Here is a 19,164-nt window from a genome sequence, read left to right as displayed (position 1 = left end):
CTTCTACATGTATCAGTTGCTGTCACAACATCACCATGCAGAATGTGGGTGAGGTTTTATTAAGGTAGTCATATACAGAAGCTGAAAGGTAATTAATTAGCATCATCACAGAGACAGTTTGCCACAAGTCAAGGCTAGAGCTCTGTAACAAGAAAGGTTTTTTTTTTTTTTTTTTTTTTTTTTTTTTTTTTTTTAGGAATAGAGTGCCAGTATAAGAAGCTGAAGTCAGAACTGGTAGCATAGTTGCCAGTGTCTCCAAGTCTGGAGGGTAAGTTGTTTAGAAACACATATATAAATGTTTCTGCAACTCACGGAGTTCCAGGAACACTGTAGCATTTTGCTGGAGACATGAAGATTTTCAGTATCCTGTGGAGTTGAAAGAACATATCTTCTTGACTCTGGGCTTTATAGGATAAGTACTCCTACCCTTCTCTCCTCTCAAATTATGTGACATTCATGGCCCTCCCTAGGCATTTTACCAGAGCAGCAATAGAATTCTCTCCCCTGAATTTCTGGTCAAAAAAGGTGAACCTGTGGAGGAAAATGTGCTGAATTATTAAGCAACCCAATATATCCCTCACGAGCTTCCCTGGTGGCTCAGACGGTAAAGAATCTGCTTGTGATGCAGGGTTTGATGTGGGTTTGATCCCTGGGTGGGGAAGATCCCCTGGAGAAGGAAATGGCAATCCACTCCAGTATTCTTGCCTGGAGAATCCTATGGACAGGGGAGCCTGATGGGCTACAGTCCATGGGGTTGCAAAGAGTCTGACATGACTGAGTGACTAACACTTTCAATATATCCCTCAGTTGAGAGCAGAAGTGAGCAGTGGCAGCTGTAACTCTTCGGGTGCAGAATAATTCAAAATCAAAGTTTGGATAACTAGGAAGTTTATCACAATATAGAAAGCATGCTGCTAAGTCACTTCAGTCGTGTCTGACTCTGTGCGACCCCATAGACGGCAGCCCACCAGGCTCCCCCATCCCTCGGATTCTCTAGGCAAGAACACTGGAGTGGGGTGCCATTTCCTTCTCCAATGCATGAAAGTGAAAAGTGAAAGGGAAGTCACTCAGTCGTGTCCGACTCTTTGTGACCCCATGGACTGTAGCCCACCAGGCTCCTCCATCCATGGGACTTTCCAGGCAAGAGTACTGGAGTAGGGTGCCATCACCTTCTCTGATAGAAAGCATAAAAAACTACAAACTACAAAGACTTAGATCCAGGATCAGTATTTAGAAGACTACTGAGTACAAGATCAGCAAGCCCATCCTGGGTAGATTTGGCTTCTGGTAAGTTGGGACCTAGAAACTGAGGCAGACTGCCCAGAGTTCCATGAGAGAATATATAAAAACTACAGTGTAGAACTATGTCTCTTTTCCCAGAAAAGCATGATGGTAGCTTCTAAAAGCTGGATTCCTCAGTTATATTTTTAAAATACAGTAATTTTTGATAACAAGGTTAAACATGTCACACCGGGGAGAAAGTTGAGCATGCTGAACGTAGCAAGTATTGTATATGCAATATCGTTTCTGAGTTTTTACTCTTGGAGACAGAATGATTAAGGTAGAAAGTATCAAGGGCATATACATTGTAGGTTTATTTGTAGCTGGAGCCCTGACACCGTAGAAACTCTTTCTGGCAAGGGAACAGATTAAACCTTCCTCTTGGCCCCAGCACCCTAGAGTTCTACACCTGTTAGAGACTTAAACCTGTGAAGTTCATGTTAGAGCTGCCTAATCCAGTAGGCAAATAAAAGCTATTCCAAGAGACAATGAGTAAAGCAGGCTGCAAGCATTTTGCAAAGCATATCAGTATGAAACAGTATAAATCAACAGGTGCAGAAGAATGATGAATATTTTCATATACTAAGACCGATCATACTGGAAGGAAGTAGCACCAGCCCTAGGGCAGCACAGCACAGAGATACCCAGCACGTCTGGGGCCATCCAGGAAGACGACGGTCCCTGCTGAACCATCTGATGCTCTGCTGTTAGTCATGCCAGCCACGTGTGCTTGCCTGTGTCTTCAGAGGACCTGAAAGTCAATTTCAGAACCTTATTGCCTTGCTATTTATATTTGTATTTTTTTTTTGTCTTTGAGTGTGGGTTGAGTCATTCCCAATGAGTACTTCTGGCCGACTCATGTTCCTCAGTTGAGAGAACCCCTCAGGGGATTGTTATATTTAGACACCTTAACTGCGTGTACCCTGAGCTACTGATAATTGTGGAGATTCTGACCTCCAGTTATTACTGTATTAGCAGGTCTGGTTTCTGTCTCAGTAGCAATTTATACCTCACTGTTCTCTGAGTGACAGTGGTTAGAGTCCTTTCCATACACTGCTTCCGGAATCATATGCTCTCAGAATTATAGTATAAGCTAAGGTTTCATTGCTGTCTTTGCCACATAATTCACAATAATATTTGTGTGCTTTCTTCTAAAGGTAGTTTTTGAGAAACTATTAGATAGGGATTAATCTATCTCCCTGGCATACACATACACAGGAAAGAACATGAACTTTTTTGGCCAGGAGACCACAGTAACACGCAAGGTCGTGGGCTGGATAATGTGTCTACAGGGCTTCTTTTCTCTGGATTAAGACCTATTAGTAAACTGTCACTGAGGGAGCTCTTCTGCCCAGGTGACGGACTGTTCAGTGGGTAACAAATATGGTGCTCATTGGCGTAAAGCCTTCACTTATCCGCATCCCCCGTGGACCCGCCTCAAAGTCCATCACAGACCATCTATAACGTCATCTTCTGCTCTCCCTGCCTCGAATTTTATGCTGTAGTGACTGCACACTGTTTGTGGTTCCTTGAACACAACACACTGTTTATTGCCTTTTCCCCTTGGTTTGTACCCTCCCCTCTGGGATAGCTTCACCTCATTTCCTTCTGACTATCCATGCTAAAGATTTTTTTTTTCAACAATCTCCTCTTTTAGCAAGACTTTAAGATAATTTCTCTCTCCTGCTCTTTTCCACTTCCATCAGGCCTTCTGTTCTCAGCTGGTTGGCCAAGATGCCCCTCTGAGTTCCCACTGACCTCAGTGAAGATCACTGTGAGACACATTTATTTATGTCTCCTCCAATAGATTCCAAGTTCCTTGAAGGCAGAGGGTCTATTTTTTATTCACCTTTGGCTTTCCCACTGTCTAGTTCAATGCTTGATATATTGCAGGTGAAATAAATACTATTTATATAACTGAAATGATATTATCATTCAAAAAATAGCAAGCAGTTTTGAGAAACCCAACAGAACTTGTGACAGAACACATAGTCAAGTTCAGTTCTGAAGTCCAGCGAGAATGATAGCATAGATCTGCATTCATTTCCGCTTATGTGGGTTTACAACCGAATTGGCAAACAAGCAGTGTAAAGAAAGCAAGAAACAAGGAGGAAGGTGAATGAATGGCTCTCATATACTTCCTCTCCTTGGAAGGAAAGCTATGACAAACTTAGAGTATTAAAAACCAGAGACATCAGTTTGCTGACAAAGGTCTATATAGTCAAAGCTATGGTTTTTCCAGTAGTCATGTATGGATGTGAGAGTTGGACCATAAAGAAGGCTGAGCACTGAAGAATTGATGCTTTTGAACTATAGTGTTTGTGAAGACTCTTGAGAGTCCCTTGGACTGCAAGATCAAATCAGTCAATCCTAAAGGAAATCAACACTGAATATTCACTAGAAGGACTGAGGCTGAAACTCCAATACTCTGGCCGCTTGAAGTGAAGAGCTGACTCATTGGAAAAGACTCTGATGTTAGGAAAGATTGAAAGCAAAAGGAAAAGGGGGCGATAGAGAATGAGATGGTTGGAAGGCATCACTGACTCAGTGGACATGAATTTGAGCAAACTCCAGGAGATCATGAAGGACAGGGGAGCCTGGTGTGCTGCAGTCCATGGGTTTGCAAAGAGTCAGACACAACTGAGTGACTGAACTGAACTGATAAAAGAAAATAAAAATTTCAAGAAAATAATGAAAGTTTGTTTGTATGCTTCGTTAATAAAAGCTGTAGAACTACAAAGAAGGGCTGATGGGATTTCCCACCTACTATGAGACAGGGAGCGTTTCACATCTTAAGAAATGATATTGTTTTGTTTTCTCAAACAATGTGTGTATGTGTTTGGTTGGGGAGCAAGAGTGGTGACCGCTGATTACAAATCTGTGCTTTTTGAATGTGTAGATCATCCTTCTTGGTCTACTTGAAATACACTGGAGTGCATCTCTGGATGATACAGAGTGATTCATGCTGTCTCATTGGGATAACACAGGCTTTTCCTGTTTTCAGGCACTTAGTTCTGGTCCAGCCACTTACTGTACCATTTGTAATTCTATTTTGGACTTCTGGAAGGTTAGCAAGATTGAGTAAAGTTAACTCCAGAGTCAGGCTATAGGATTTAATGTATGTTTAAAAATCCATGTCACGGTGTCCTGGAATTTTAAATTTTCCCATCTACCATCCAGTTTTATTTCCTGTTCCTCCCAAACCAGTACCCTCTGCTCCTGTGTTACTATTGGTTAATTGCAAATTGTTGTGTCTGACTCTCTTGTGATCCCATGGACTGAAGCCTGCCAGACTTCTCCATCCATGAAATTTCCCAGGCCAGAATACTAGAGTGGACCCTTTTCTTCTCCAGGGGATCTTCCCTACTCAGAAATTGAACCCTTGTCTCCTGCATTGACAGGCAGATTCTTTACCACTGAGCCAAACTCTCTGCACTACTGGACTTCTTATCCCCCAACCCCATTGTCCTGAGAACTCTCTGTGCTTCTTTCTGCTTGTGTTCCTTTGCTCCTACTTTTTCCCTGTAACTGGGATGTTCTTTTTTTTCCCCTGCTTTATCTGTTTAATGTCTGGGAATTCTTCAGGTTGCAATCATCTACCACCTCCTCCTCATCAATCTTCAAGTTTTCAAACATATTTATTTCTCTCTTTTTGAACTCTTATAAAAAATTTTTATTTTATCTGAGGTTGTTATCTTTATTTAGTGTTTCAGGCATGTGTTTTGGCCTTAACAAATCCCCATAGTAACTCCCATCCTTGAGATTCTGATTCTCGATTGTCTCCTTAACCAAACAGCAAACTTTATAAAGGGGGTGATTTATTGTCTGAAGCCACTTATAATGTTTAGAAGGCTTCCCTGGTGGCTCAGACAGTAAAGAAATCTGCCTGCAATGAGGGAGACCAGGGTTCAATCCCTGGGTTGGGAAAAGATGCCCTGCAGGAGGGCATGGCAACCCACATCAGTATTCTTGCCTGGAGAATCCCCATAAACAGAGGAGCCTGGTGGGCTACATACAGTCCATTGGGTTGCAAAGAGTTGAATACGACTGAGCATAAGCTCAGCACAGCACATAATATTTAGAAAGGCACAAAGTGCACAGATGCCTACTAAGCACAGTATTGCTGAGAAGAAATAAAAACTGACATTAAAAAATGGAAAAAGACATGTGTTTTCATGGAGAAGATGTAGATAGGTGAACAGAATGAAACCATTTGTGCTCAGTTGATAAAATTAACATTGGTTATCTAAATTTTTTGCTCATCTCAGTTCAGTTCAGTCGCTCAGTCGTGTCTGACTCTTTGCGACCCCATGAATCACAGCACGCCAGGCCTCCCTGTCCATCACCAACTCCCAGAGTTCACTCAGACTCACATCCATCGAGTCAGTGATGCCATCCAGCCATCTCATCCTCTGTCGTTCCCTTCTCCTCCTGCCCCCAATCCCTCCCAACATCAGAGTCTTTTCCAGTGAGTCAATTCTTCTCATGAGGTGGCCAAAGTACTGGAGTTTCAGCTTTAGCATCATTCCTTCCAAAGAAATCCCAGGGCTGATCTCCTTCAGAATGGACTGGTTGGATCTCCTTGCAGTCCAAGGGACTCTCAAGAGTCTTCTCCAACACCACAGTTCAAAAGCATCAATTCTTCGGCGCTCAGCCTTCTTCACAGTCCAACTCTCACATCCATACATGACCGAGGAAAAACCATAGCCTTTACTAGACAGACCTTAGTCGGCAAAGTAATGTCTCTGCTTTTGAATATGCTATCTAGGTTGGTCATAACTTTTCTTCCAAGGAGTAAGCGTCTTTTGATTTCATGGCTACAATCACCATCTGCAGTGATTTTGGAGCCCCCAAAATAAAGTCTGACACTATGTCCACTGTTTCCCCATCTATTTCCCATGAAGTAATGGGACCGGATGCTGTGATCTTTGTTTTCTGAATGTTGATCTTTAAACCAACTTTTTCACTCTCCGTTTTTACTTTCATCAAGAGGCTTTTTAGTTCCTCTTCAGTTTCTGCCATAAGGGTGTGTCATCTGCATATCTGAGGTTATTGAGATTTCTCCCAGCAATCCTGATTCCAGTTTGTGATTCTTCCAGTCCAGCATTTCTCATGATGTACTCTGCATAGAAATTAAATAAGCAGGGTGACAAGATACAGCCTTGACGTACTCCTTTTCCTGTTTGGAACCAGTCTGTTGTTCCATGTCCAGTTCTAACTGTTGCTTCCTGACCTGCATACAGATTTCTCAAGAGGCATGTCAGGTGGTCTGGTATTCCCATCTCTTTCAGAATTTTCCACAGTTTATTGTGATCCACACAGTCAAAGGCTTTGGCATAGTCAATAAAGCAGAAATAGATGTTTTTCTGGAACTCTCTTGCTTTTCCCATGATCTAGCAGATGTTGGCAATTTGATCTCTGGTTCCTTTGCCTTTTCTAAAACCAGCTTGAACATCAGGAAGTTCACGGTTCACGTATTGCTGAAGTCTGGCTTGGAGAATTTTGAGCATTACTTTACTAGCATGTGAGATGAGTGCAATTGTGCAGTAGTTTGAGCATTCTTTGGCATTTCCTTTCTTTGGGATTGGAATGAAAACTGCCCTTTTCCAGTCCTGTGGCCACTGCTGAGTTTTCCAAATGTGCTGGCCTATTGATTGCAGCACTTTCACAGCATCATCTTTCACGATTTGAAATAGCTCAACTAGAATTCCATCACCTCCACTAGCCCTGCTCATAGTGATACTCTCTAAGGCCCACTTGACTTCACATTCCAGGATGTCTGGCTCTAGGTGTGTGATCACACCATCTTGATTATCTGGGTCGTGAAGATGTTTTTAGTACAGTTCTTCTGTGTATTCTTGCCACCTCTTCTTAATATCTTCTGCTTCTGTTAGGTCCAGACCATTTCTATCCTTTATTGAGCCCATCTTTGCATGAAATGTTCCCTTGGTATCTCTAATTTTCTTGAAGAGCTCTCCAGTCTTTCCCATTCTGTTCGTTTCCTCTGTTTGTTTGCACTGATCACTGAAGAAGGCTTTCTTATCTCTTCTTGCTATTCTTTGGAACTCTGCATTCAGATGCTTATATCTCTCCTTTTCTCCTCTGCTTTTTGCCTTTCTTCTTTTCACAGCTATTTGTAAGGCCTCCCCAGACAGCCATTTTGCTTTTTTGCATTTCTTTCCCGTGGGGATAGTCTTGATCCCTATCTCCTGTACAATGTCATGAACCTCATTCCATAGTTCATCAGGCACTCTATCTATCAGATCTAGGCCCTTAAATCTATTTCTCACTTTCACTGTATAATCATAAGGGATTTGATTTAGGTCATACCTGAATGGTCTAGTGGTTTTCCCTACTTTCTTCAATTTCAGTCTGAATTTGGCAATAAGGAGTTCATGATCTGGGCCACAGTCAGCTCCTGGTCTTGTTTTTGTTGACTATATAGAGCTTCTCCATCTTTGGCTGCAAAGAATATAATCAATCTGATTTCGGTGTTGACCATCTGGTGATGTCCATGTGTAGTCTTCTCTTGTGTTGTTGGAAGAGGGTGTTTGCTATGAGCAGTGCATTTTCTTGGCAAAACTCTATTAGTCTTTGCCCTGCTTCATTCTACATTCCAAGGCCAAATTTGCCTGTTCCTCCAGGTGTTTCTTGACTTCCTACTTTTGCATTCCAGTCCCCTATAATGAAAAGGACATCTTTTGCTCATATATGTATACTTTAATACCCATAAAATGAGAAAATGACTGATTATATGGTTCCACAAATTGAATCAGCAGCAGCAGCCTATATGGAGACTGAATTCTAAAAGGTACAGTTTTAATTAAACCAAAGCACCATAAAACCAAAAATCTTAGGCTAGCTATCACCTCTATATTTGACTTTGCATATTTTTCCTTCTGAGGAATTTATCTGGGAAAGGACAGAAAGGTCACAAGGGCAGGACATGATAGAGTGGGCACCAGCTGTCATAGAAGATGGTCAGCTATCAATTTCAGCCCCTGGAAGCTGACGCTAAATCTTCTAACATGTTTGAATGGGCAGTAAATGGGCTTATTGGTTTCTCCTCCGAACCACATCCTTTGTTAAGCCTACTGCCCCTAGGGGAGCTGAGATTTCTTGTTAGAGAACAGTAGCCAACACACTGATACAGATTTAAAGACTTAGATTGAACAATGTGGACCATTCTAAGAACCAGTATGCTATCTTCTACTATGTATACATAATATGCATATACTCTTTCATCAAAAATGTAATTCCATCAGTTCACTTTTCCAGCCACAGTCACCCCAGCTTTCCTTAGTGGCTCCTGTCTGAGTTTCCCTAACATTTTTACCTGGCTTTATTGCGTCCTGTTTGTACCGGATCCACTGTGTGTGCTTTTCCAGAGTCTCTTGGGCTCATCTACCTCCCAGATCTTTCTCTGTGAGCTCTGCTTTAACTACCATGGTGGCAGATGAACCAGCTGCATGCCTGCCTCTGGCTTCCCAGGGGCTGCCTAAGGGCTTGATGGTGCTAACTGACTGGCATGCATATCGATTCTCTACTGCATCAGAGCCAACCAATGGAGACAGGCAGGAGGCCAGCCAGGTAGGAAGGTCCTCTCTCTTTCCCACAGGCTTCTCTCAGTACAGAGTGTCTCGTGCAGACATCCGAGTAGCTGAGAAAATGCACTACCAGTGGCCCACCATGTCTTTTCAGGATTCTTTGAGAAGCAGTTGCCAGCCCAGTGATGTGTCCCTCTGCCTCGCTCCCCATCTTCCCAGCTATACTTACAGTTTTCCTTACTCTTTCTTCCTGGGGATCGTGCACTGCAGATAAACCTTCAGAGTTCATCCTGCCCCAGGCTGTCTTTCCAGGGAAACTTTGACAAAATGATACAATAATGATTTGCTTGTATGCTTCTCATTTCTGGGAGACTATCAACCCCTTGAAAGCAGAAACCACTTTATACTTTTTTGTTATATCCACCCCAATATTTGACATTAAATAGGCCAAAGGTCCATGTTCACGTAATGGACTTCTACAGGAAAATATAGGGAATCATGGAGTAAAAATGTTCTTTGTAAAATGGGTACCTTCATATATCATTATTGGCTAATATTTAAAAATCATCTCTTGTATATGAAATATAAGGTAATATTTGAATCATGGAGGAAGTAAGAAAAAGAAAGTTTTACTAAGCAGATGATTCAAAGCCCTAGTGGTATTTCTGCCATTTTGTTATTGCCACTGGCGAGATAATGCTAACTAAAAGTGAGCCCTAAAAAATTCAAAATCTGTGCCATATATTTAAACATCTTAGGATTTGGCTGCCTCTGAAAGGGGAAGGATAAATAAATATCAAGTAATAAGCATCTAAGAGCTTTGACAGGAAATAAGGGCAGAAAGCCCATTATGGTCATAAAAAGGGAAGTCTAAATAAAGCCTGATTGGGAATGAAGCAAATCTCAGCATCTTCTGTTGAATTTGTGATAAATTGCAGATGCTGACTATTCATCTCATTTAACTTAGTCCAGTGCTAAGCTCGAACAGAGAACTTTAAGTATTTCCCAAACTGAATAAATGATGGTGAAAGAAATCTTGCAACTGCAGATACAGGATGATGGGAAGATTGCAAACCCAGAGTAATTTATGATTGAGAATATATCTTAATCATGAGTACCTCCTGTCTGAGGCTATAAGACCAGGTGGGAACACTCAGTGACCACATTCCAATGTGGGCACAAATTAAATGATGTGCATGTTTTAGGAATTTACATCTCAATCTGAACCTTAAGTCAACCCTTTTAACTTCTGTTTTCAGCTTTGCTTTAAAGTATTTATTTGTTTATGTGCATTGAGGGGTTCCAGACCAAGAAAGTCCTAGTAATATTGCACTTAAAGAAAAAGTATCACTTACAGATGTGTACGGAAAATGTTCTAAATTTTAGAATCTCAAGTTTAAATATCTCAGGAAATTTAGTTTTTAAATGAAAAGTGGTAGTAAGAGGGTTTGCCTATATCATCTTACTGAATTTTGACAACAGTCAGTCTTCTGGGTTAGGTGTGATTATTCCCATTGCATAGCTGACAGTAAACTGAGTTTAGCTTCACTTTCAGGGCCGCCCAGTCCATGAGCAGTCGAGCTAGAATACAAATCCAGGCCAGCTGATCCCAGAGCCTCTGACCTACTGGCCATGTCATGCTGCCTGTTTATCACTAGCCATTGACAGAATTTAAGTTTCTTATGTTTTCTTATTTAGATGCCTTATTCTCTTTAAAGGGCAGTTGTGACTTTGCCAGCCATTTACTTCCTATCCTCAGGTCTTGGTTTTAGTATAAACTGGACTGGCTTGGAGAATTGGCACAAAAAATATAAGACGTAGGGCTTGGATCCTGTAAGATCCAGAGTTCTCCAGAGAAATGGAACAAAATGAACTATTATGGATACAATGGTCTCTCCCATCACCGGGCAGGTGTTAGAAAACCATTGGTGTCTTGAATGTGAACCTGAGTTTTGTAATAAAGGTAAAGGTTTACTACTTGAAGTCATGCCTTCAAATTCTGACTCTAGTTTCTCCTTTTGGTTTTAGGTCTGGGGAGAATCCCAGGGACAGGGGAGCCTGGTGGGCTGCCGTCTCTGGGGTCACACAGAGTCGGACACGACTGAAGCAACTTAGCAGCAGCAGCAGCAGGAATATTCTTGTGATTTTTATTTTGATACAGTATAATGTAAAGAATCATAGAACATAACTCAATGAAAAAGCCCATGTCCAGGGATCACTGGTGAGCACAATATTCTGTTTTCTAGGATGGGAGTTGTCTCATATATTGGAACTGGTCTGTTATAAAATCTCATAAGCAAACTAACACTGAGATGCTATTATTAAGTGTGTGTGCGTGTAAATGTCTTGACATTGGGACAAAAATCAAGATATCCTTTTTCTATTTTATTTTAACATACGTTTTTTACTCTTTTCATTTCTTTCTGTAGGAACCGCAAATATCATCATGAAGAAATTTCACTTCTTCAGTTTCCTGAGCTCATAGGTCACATTGCTTTTTTTCTGAAATCTCTACCTGGCTCAGTAACCAAGGCAACAAATCCCTGGTTAATGATTCACTAGAAATTCACCGTGGAGGTAGCTTATTAGTTTTTTCCCCCAAGAGCTGGGATAAAAAGCTTGCTCGTGGTTTTTTTTTTTTCCCATCTATTTCTCCTTTCTCTCTTACTTGCAATCCTGACAACTTAAATTTAATTAAAATCAATAGGTAAAAATATCCAGGACTTCACCTAACTATTTTGGGATTTATGGTGTTTGTATATGTAAACACAAAATGTTAATAAGTTTAACAGTATTTTATGACTTCTTTCAGTTTTCAATTTTGACAAGTGGATAATAAAACAGAAATAATTTTAGGATGATGATTTTAGGTTTAAGCAGTATCCTAGTCCTTTGAAGAGCTGTTTGGAAAAGGCATCTTTAAGAAGGTAAAGCGCCTGTTTGCAATGCAGGAGACCTGGGTTTGATCCCTGGGTTGGGAAGATACCCTAGAGAAGAAAATGGCACCCCACTCCAGTACTCTTGCCTGGAAAATCCCATGGACAGAGGAGCCTGGTAGGCTATAGTCCATAGGGTAGCAAAGAGTCGGACATGACTGAGAGACTTCACTTTCACTTTCAAGATGCCTTCAGGGAAAGAAGATAGGACAGATAAAAATCTGACAGAAATTTGAATGGAAAAAAGTCAACTTTATGAAAAGAAATAAATGTGGGATGAAATTGACAAGGAGCAAAAAAAAAAAAAAAAAAAGAGCCAAACAAGCAAAAACTAAACTAAAAAATCCTTGAAGGTGAAGGTGAAGGTGAAGATGAAGTCGCTTAGTTGTGTCTGACTCTTATCCTTGGCATTGTTTAAAAACTATTCCACAATATGCAAAGATACAGTGTTACTGGATGAGTAAGTCCAAATACATTTTTGGAAAAGTAATTTTCTTCCAAAGTATTTAAAAAGAAGCAAGAAGGAGAGGAAATGATTGAATGACATTTGACTTGTTTCTCAAGTGTTTGCAAAGGAGAGAAAGGCAGTGACCCTGGTGAACGCAGTTGCCTGGCCTGAAAGTGCTAAAAGGATGGGCTTCTTAAGGAAGGCTTCAAGGAAGGAGGGAGAGACATTAGCCACGGACTTTTAACACATTCCCTCTTGCCATGGGGAGCTGTTAGTGCCATGTTAGATGTGGTAAAAATAGCTAAAATCACGAGTCAAGACCTGTTAACTCAGGGAGATCTTTTAGGACCCTATTAAGAATTGCAGACGATTAATACAAAAATTAGACTTCATAAATTGATAGAAAGTTTTTATCTATGGTGTTATAGTTGTTCATATGTCAAAAGACAGATAATGAACGAGAACCACACGATTTTGTTATATTGAGATCTTGAGAAGAGTACACTGAAGGACAGTGGAAGTCTGAGTACATCATTAGTATATCTGTTATTTTATATCATACAAATCTGGAAATCATTTCTGGAAGGAAAAAATAAGAATTTCATTCAACAGTCTTGTGGAATGTGTTTGCCATTAGGGAACATAATAGAAACACTATGGACCCCACACAGGGTTACTAATCTGACAAAATTTATTGCTAAGGAAAATAATAGCAAATTACCTGAAAGGCAGAAGTGGATGCAGTCCCACAAGTGTCTATGGGTTGGTTTTGTTCCACTGTGTCCATGTTCCCCCACCACAATTTTGCCCAGAGGCCCTTCTGCCTCCCCTCCTGGCCCAGAAGCTGTGGGTTGGAGTTGCCTCCACCCTGGTCTCCTTACCCAAGCTAAGCCAGTCAGAACCACTGACCTGGCCAATCTCAACTACAAAGACTCAGCCCAGGCTTCTGTCGGAGCTTTTGCTTGACTTTCGCTCTGGCTCTGGATTGTGTGTAAAGATAAGAGGAGCCTGAAGTTGCAGGACCCACTGCAGGGAGAGAAGCAAAGAACACTGTTGATAACATCTGAGTCCTGAATAAAGAATCTCTCAAGTTCCTACTTAGAGTGCCCTTTTATTTAAAGGAAATTTTTTTTTGTGTAAGTCAATGTGAGACTTTTCTCCTACTTCCAACTAGAAGATTCCTAAGAGAAGCAGAATTCTTAAAGCCATCCATAAGGCGCAGAACTTCCTGAGATGAACAGTAGGGCTGAGTAGTTCAGTGTCACTCATGCAGGGGACCTTCTTTCGGTTAATGACTGGAATGTTAGAAAAGAATTTAAAGGCAGGTACTATGCTTTCAGGGCTTCCCCAGTGGCTCATTGGTAAAGAATCCACCTGTAGTGCAGGAGCTGGGGTTTGAGCCCTGGATCAGGAAGGCCCCTGGAGAAGGGCATGGCAAGCTACTCCAGTATTCTTGCCTGGAGAATCCCTTGGACAGAAGAGCCTGGTGGGCTACTTTCCTTGGGGTTGCAAAGAGTTAGACATGACTAAAGCAACTTAGTATGCATGTACTATGCTTTCAGGAAGGCTATATTTTAGTTAAGGAAAAAGAGCAGTAGCAAAACCCCAAAGAACTATTAGGCGATGTGCTCTACTATTCTGATTTTGTAAATGTACAAAGAATACACCAGAGGGAGGAGATAATGATTAATCATGAAAAGGCTGTTGAAAGGAGATGGGCAGTATGTAGAGAATAACAGGGCTAAATGCCTATGATTCGTGGGCCAAAATTTAAGTGCTTATTATGGTGGATAGTTTGGAAATTTTGAAAATTTCTTATAGTTTACTCCACTGAGATCATCTATACTGGTCAGCATTTTCAGTTCAGTTCAGTTCAGTTCAGTCGCTCAGTCATGTCCAACTCTTTGCGACACCATGAATCGCAGCACGCCAGGCCTCCCTGTTCATCACCATCTCCCGGAGTTCACTCAGACTCACGTCCATAGAGTCAGTGATGCCATCCAGCCATCTCATCCTCTGTTGTCCCCTTCTCCTCCTGCCCCCAATCCCTCCCAGCATCACAGTCTTTTCCAATGAGTCAACTCTTTGCATGAGGTGGCCAAAGTACTGGAGTTTCAGCTTTAGCATCATTCCTTCCAAAGAAATCCCAGGGCTGATCTCCTTCAGAATGGACTGGTTGGATCTCCTTGCAGTCCAAGGGACTCTCAAGAGTCTTCTCCAACACCACACTTCAAAAGCATCAATTCTTCGGCGCTCAGCCTTCTTCACAGTCCAACTCTCACATCCATACATGACCACTGGAAAAACCACAGCTTTGACTAGTAGCAGGTAAATCACCAGGTCACTTTATGATGTTTGAACAAATACTGGGAAGAAATATTTCAGTTTTTGCAAAATAAATTGGGAACCAGTTTAGCAACTGAGAGAATATTTTCAATGCCTTTGTAGCAGATATGAACACTTTCCATTAATTATGTGATTCTCCTCGAAAGAATGAATACTCTCATTTTAACCACCTGGAAGTGGTTTGATGCCTCCTCAACTTTTTTCCTTTGCCTTGTGAGAACATACTGCAGATCTATTGTTCAGTTATAAGAAATGCTTATTTTCCAACTATTTTTTTCCTATTCTCCAAAGGTAGCATTGGAAGCAATTGAAGATCAGTCAGAAATGATGTTTTGATATTTTCATGCATTAGTACAGGTTGCTACTGCTGCTGATGCTAAGTCGCGTCAGTCGTGTCCGACTTTGTGTGACCTCGTAGACGGCAGCCCAACAGGCTCCTCTGTCCCTGGGAGTCTCTAGGCAAGAATACTGAAGTGGGTTGCCATTTCCTTCTCCAATGCAATGAAAGTGAAAAGTGAAAGTGAAGTCGCTCAGTCGTGTCTGACTCTTAGCGACCCCATGGACTGTAGCCTACCAGGCTTCTCCATCCATGGGATTCTCCAGGCCAGAGTACTGGAGAGGGTTGCCATTGCCTTCTCTGAGTACAGGTTGAGTACCTCTTTATTTTAAACTTAATAGGAAGGGCCTAAGGCACTTTGGTGATGCAGAAAAGTCAGCAAGTTAGTTAGAAAGGAGTGTAGTCTTCTCACTGGAATACTTAGAGTACAAGAGATCCTGACATCATCACTGACCACCAGTGCAAAAGAGTGGGTAGATTTTTCAGGGGTGATAATAAAAAATAAGTGAAACATACATTGTGAGCCTGCTGTGGACAGCAGTATAACTACAGGATTTTGGTCTGAAATCCTGAATCTGTTGTGAGAAAGGAGGGAATTCATTTGTAAATGAAAAGAATAGAAGAGGTAATGGAAAATATAGTGAGCAAAGTAGCATTTTTATCAGAAATACTGATTTATTGTGTGTCTGTTTTATTCATTTCTCTTGCAAAAAAAACCCCCAACTCAGAACATTTTGGATATTTAAGAGTGCTGTACATCAGGTCTGTGTTTGAACTTGCAACTTAAGTTAAATGGAAATAGGACAGTGGCAAAGTTCACAGGGTAGGATACCGAAGTCTTTTTTTAAGCTGTCAAAAGTGAAATTGTCTTAGCTTTTCTCATAAAATAATTGATTGTCAGAAAAGAAACAAAAATGAAGTTGATGTCAGCTTGCTGGTTTGTGTTACAAAGCATAAAGCAGTGGTTCTTATAGATGTGATATATTACAGCTGAAGAATAAAATTAACAGACTGTCAAATTAACATAGTCTAATGGCATCATACATCTCTAAGAAGTTTGCCAGAATTTTCTTCCTTAAGTCTTAAAAGGAAACAAAGAGGCAAATAAAGCCCTGAAAAGTAGGCCACCTCCCAATCTAAGAAAGGAGAAGTCTAGGATAGACTAGAGGCCAGTTTGGCCTTTCCGAGGCAGATTCGATGTTTCTTTCAATTATTATTATGACCCATTGCTGGTCATTGAAAACAAGTTGTTAAATGCCCACTGTGTAATAAATAGTTAAAAAAAAAACAAAAACAAAAACTAGAAAATCTCTTAATGGGTTTGGGAGTTAAATGCTTTTCAAAGGTTTTAAGGTAACTTGAAAATCCTGGCTGTGAAAGAGTTTTAATCAGAGGTAATGAAAACACCATGTCACCTCCTACTTTACAAAAGGAGGTGATGAAAAACATTTTAGTGATGAAAATGGACCAAGGTAGTCTTTTCTAGGCAGAAACGCTCAGATGAATAATTCTGAGCTGGCACTTTCTGTTTGCTTCTCCAGATCCACTTTCCACATTTTTTACATTAGAGTTCACTCTCGGTTTTGTATAGTCTATGGTTTTAATGAAGGTATAATGACATGTATCCACCATTATAGTGTCATACAGGGTAGTTTCACTGCCCTGGAAAACCTCTGTGTTCTGCTTATTCCTTCTTCAGTCCCTGCACGCCTGCCTCTGCTTTTCCAGTCTTCTTGTATTAATAAGTTTATGCTTTCTGTAAAAACATCTCCTTCACAGTTTTGTTAGTGGGGATTGGTAGGTGTGTGTGTTCAGTCCTACCCGAGGATAACCAGCCCGAAAAGAATATTTTCCCAAACTGAATGATGTACATTTTATTTTGTTTCTCAAGTTGAAGGGTCTAAAAATAGCAAATCGGTAAACTAATATAATAGTTAAAAATTACATCTCACGACATTTCAGTTTTTTGGGTTTTTCCCAAACTCATTAAGAGATTTTCTAGTTTTTTTTTTTTTGGATTAGACAGTGAAACACCTAAATAGTTTTTTTTTTCTTTTTTGTCCTGAAGGATTTGGACATTGTCTTTCAGCAAAATCAATACAGTTGGTAGGATGTTTCACCCTTTCCCTTCACAAATACTATTAAAACCTCAACACTTAAAAATGATAAGACTTCAGAGTGATCATTTTGCTCAACACCTAATTTCTAAGTAATTGAGACCAGGCAATCAGTGGCAGCTTGAAGCTGTATCTTGTGTTTCTGGAAGAAGTGAAACTAGAGCCCAGGTGTTCTGAGGGAAGACTTATGATGGTGGAAAAGGAGAGGAGAAGGAGGTTGTGGGTCAGGGAAAAAAATCAGTAAAATACTGGCCTGAGAAAAAATTGTCTCTTAACTGAAGTATGACTGGTGCTGGTGACATTTATGCTTCTTTAAACTCTCTTCATTGGGAGATGATGCTTCCCACATGTTCAGTTTTTCTCACAAAGAGGAAAGTAGCTCTTATAAATCACACACAGATTTTAATTATATGTATTACTTGGCAGGGGTGGGATGGTGGGTGAAATAGGGGGAGGGGATAAAGAGGTTAAAAAGCCTCCAGATATAAAATAAATAAGCCATGGGATGTAATATACAGCATAAGGAATGTGGTCAATAATGTAATAACTTTGTATGGGGACAGATGGTCACTAGACTTATCATGGGGATCATTGCATAAGTGTACATGTCAGATTGCTATGTGGTACTCCTGACACTAATGCGGTGTTGAATGTCAGCCATACTTCAGTAAAAAATTTGGATATGTTGCTTCTCTATGAAGGCATGAAAGGAGACATTCATAGGTTGCTCTAATGATGAAATTTTAGATGTCTTGATTGTCTTATGTAGGCAGATTATTTTGCAACCGCCGTTCTTTGCAGATCATCTTGGTTAATCTTCTATTTCTGGCCACTTTGTGAGACCACCCTGACAGCCTTCCTCACTTCCCCCAAAGGGGAGATTTCTGGAAATCTTTCTTTCAATGAGATCTTTAGCTCAGCTTGAACTTCTTCCTATCTATGGTAACTGTTGGATTCTTCATCAAACTCTGTTTTATTTAGCTAGTGATATTTGGAAATCTCTTACATACTTGATAGAATTTCATTATCATTTTTTAAACTGCTTAGTTATAAAGTTTGAGTACAAATTAAGCAATTATAAATAATTAAATTTTAGAAAAGATGTCCAAAATAAAGACTTTTCCTTTACATTGACAATGATTAATGATAAAATATATTAATAAAATGACCTTCATAATAAAATACATGAGTAACCTTAGCAAAAACCACTTGAGAAGTATATGAAGAAATTTTATGTAAACTTAATTGTATTTGGTTGAAACAGAACTAAATCTTTACATAAATTTGGAAAGAATTGATATCATAAAGGTATTTACTTTTCTTAATTTAACATATAGATTAATATAGTTTTGATTAAATATACTGACAGTTATTTTTTGAGTAGGACACTATTTTTCTGAAATTTTTGTGGAAAAATAACTGGGCAAGATATGCAAAGACATTTTAAAAAGAAGCATTATGTATAATTGCCATGTAATAGAAGATATTATTAAATTATAGTACTTAAAAGTGTGTTTCTGATACAAAAATAGACAAAAAGTAATGGAAAAGTTTAGGCCAGAAACTGACTCTAATATATGATTAAATAGGCATAATGAATAAATATAAAACTTGTAAGTTTTAAATAGCTAATTAAGGAAACTTGGCTAGAAAAATTTATAAATCTAGTTCAAATTCTTATAATTTTAAAAAGAAATTTAGATGTCCTGATGAGTTAAATTAAAACTGTCAGACTATAAAAAGTTAGATGAATATGTACAGAAATAGCTGACGTCTATATGTATAAGAATTTTCTAGGCTTAAACTGATAAAAGAAGTTGCATAGAAAATTTAATAGGTTTTATCTAAAACAGAAAACCTTTTTGTAAGGAAATAAAACCCTAAAGTAAAAGGTAAATAAAAATTATATAAAACGATGGGCTTATGTGTGTGTATATATATATATATGTTTATATGACTAAGAACTAAAGTCTTCACAGTATAGCAAAAAAACAATAGATATCAATGTTAAAATATCCTGGAAAGGAAGAAGACCATTTACGAAGTACTGGGTAAGAAAATACTACTGTAGAGATAATGTTTATCTTCTCCAGTAGAGAAATGAAAAGTGAAATAAGGAAGAAAAGTTGTATTTTTATTATTTTTTTAAAAA

The 19,164-nt window shown here is 39.7% G+C and overlaps 1 long non-coding RNA gene across 5 annotated transcripts in view; it reads left to right on the top strand.

The window, feature by feature from the left end:
- The window catches only part of LOC138428105 (uncharacterized), a 147,263-nt gene that overhangs the window by 51,399 nt on the left and 76,700 nt on the right, over window positions 1-19,164 (top strand). For 2 of the 5 annotated variants that reach the window (XR_011252270.1, XR_011252269.1), the window contains exons 3-4: window positions 10,857-11,049; window positions 11,258-11,405. This is a non-coding gene — a long non-coding RNA (uncharacterized lncRNA). Of the gene's footprint in view, window positions 1-10,856; window positions 11,050-11,257; window positions 11,406-11,698; window positions 11,883-19,164 lie in introns of all 5 variants that reach the window. The other 3 variants (XR_011252268.1, XR_011252272.1, XR_011252271.1) reach the window with 2 other exon arrangements.

This window comes from Ovis canadensis, chromosome 23 (assembly GCF_042477335.2).
Source record: "Ovis canadensis isolate MfBH-ARS-UI-01 breed Bighorn chromosome 23, ARS-UI_OviCan_v2, whole genome shotgun sequence".
NCBI classification, from domain to species: Eukaryota; Metazoa; Chordata; class Mammalia; order Artiodactyla; family Bovidae; genus Ovis; species Ovis canadensis.
The sequence above is the reverse complement of the archived record's forward strand: the minus strand, read 5'-3'. Positions and strand labels throughout refer to the sequence as shown.